Raw genomic sequence first — 2,355 nt, forward strand, 5'->3', positions numbered from 1 at the left:
GATTGGTTTTACGAAGATAAAATCTGACCCCCTTAATACCGCGGTAATTATTGATTCAACCATTCCAGTGTTATGAGATTTTACTAGATATTTGAAGATTAGAATAAGTTATGAACAGTTACAATTGCTCGAAACTCTATATCAGTCCTCCTTTGATTTGATAAAAACCCTTTTGGGATTAAGTAGAATGAAAGTCTGTACGTTATGATGTTATAATGTCAACATCATCAGCACCATAGCGCTCCAAATGAATTGTATCACAATACACCATTAATAAAAAGGAGAATATCTTATGGTACTGTACAGACAACATCTTCAGCACCATAATGCTCCGCATAGATTTTGTCACAACACCAGACAGTTGGTAAACAGAACAAAATGTCATGGTGTTACAAGGACACCTTCAACACCATAGCGTTCCTTATAGGTTTTGCCATAACACCAGGCAGGTTATAAGTAGAACAAAAATGTGTTATTGTGCTGTAAGGGCATCTTCAGCACAATATAGATTTTATTACAACACTAAACAGATGGTAAAGAGAACGATTTTACATGTTATGGTGTTGTAAGGACATCTTCAGCACCATAAGGTTCCGTATAGATTTTGTCACAACACCAGACAGCTGGTAAACACCCGACAGGTGGGCGTGACCCAGTGTAGGCTGGGAAGCTTCCATCCATCAGTTGTGCGATAAAATCACTTGTTTGGGCTAGGCTGCGACCTTTTGCTGCTCGGAAAAATCTAGGATGCAAACAAAGCTGAATAATACGAAAGTGGATAAGGCTATCTCGGTGACATGTCGTACAGATTCTATTCGACCCGAGGTCAAACTCAGTAAAGAATGACCTTGTTTGGGGTCAGGAAATTCGGTTCAGACGGGTTAATCTACCTCGATCAGGATTAAACGTTTGCTTGAGGGAGTTGGTGTATTAGACAACGCTTTTAGATTGAGTGGATGGAGTGTGTTAACACGTGGAACCAATCAAGCGTAAAACAAAATAATAAGGAAGCATCTGAAAGGTGGAATTTAGTGGAGTGGAGTGCATTGGTCGGACGTTGAGAGTTGTTGGTTGGGTGCCGAGAGGCTGCTAGGTCAGGAGTGATGGGAGTAGGTGGGACAGGGGAATTGTTGCACTGAGAGGCTGAAGCTGTATGGGAAGTGTGTGAGGAGTTGCTAAGCCACCTCTGCCACAACCACCACCACCACTGCCACCACCGCCACCATCACATTCACTACCACTATCGCCGCCACCACCACCCTAACGCCACTAACAATATCAGCTCCAACACCAGAACTCTACCACCGTCATCACCACCACTGCTACCACAATTATCAACGCCACCACCACCGCCATTGAACACTTATAACTGAGGAAGTTCTTGAAACTTCAATATGTGGGTGCATTTTCATGAGAGTGAAATTAACAAACAAGATAAAGATCGCCACCATGCGCAAGGTGAGGCAAGAAAAGCTTGGAAGGTAGCTGAAGGAGGTGAGAAACCCCATTTTGCTTCCTGCCCAGTTAAGTTAATTGTATTGGCGAGGTCTTAGTACCTCGGGTAAGGGTGAGGACGTGAGCCTTAGTAAGCTTCCTCATCCTGGTCGTCCTCTCCTCAGTAGGCTGCTCGGAGGCGTGGCTGAGGTATAAACCAGCGGAGGTTGCTGAACGTCCATAGAAAGTTGACGCGTTTACGAATTCCAGTGATAGAGGGGCTCCACCCCTTGAATACTGTGGCATCCATTGTTTTGGTTCTGCTCAAGAAGAAGGAAGAAATAAAGGAAGATATAAGAGAAATAAGTGAGAAAAAGAAAGAAGGAAAGAAAGGAATAAAAAGAAAGAAAGAAAGAAAGAATACGAAGAAAAATAGATAGATAAATAGATTAATATATAATTAAGCAAAAAAAAGATAAACAAATAAATAAACGAATAAATAAACATATAAATAAATAAAATAAATAAATAAGTAGATGAATAAATAAGTAAATAAATAAATAAACAAATGTTATTTTACCTGTGGATCAACTCTCCCTGTCTGGTATGATGAAACTGTATGTGGTGGTCTAGCCATAAAAAATATATCATGTAAGCCACAATATTCGTGCAGTTGTGGATACGACAGGTGAAAAGACGTGGTGAAAGTGGTGACAGAGAAACTGGAAAGCTTCGAGTCGTATTATTAAACGAATTTTAAGAGCCGTGATATGCACGCTATACAGATGATCAGACTTATGCCCCGAGAAAATACGGACCATTTTTGCCTGATACGTTTTTTGGGTCTCGAGGTCTGAAACTTTATTTTGGAGTATGACCCTTATAGCCTCCTCTTTGAAGGCACTCTTTCGCGTGTCATCC

The sequence above is a fragment of the Oratosquilla oratoria genome, chromosome 17 (assembly GCF_046742065.1).
Source record: "Oratosquilla oratoria isolate Oo_2021 chromosome 17, ASM4674206v1, whole genome shotgun sequence".
In the NCBI taxonomy this organism is placed as follows: domain Eukaryota; kingdom Metazoa; phylum Arthropoda; class Malacostraca; order Stomatopoda; family Squillidae; genus Oratosquilla; species Oratosquilla oratoria.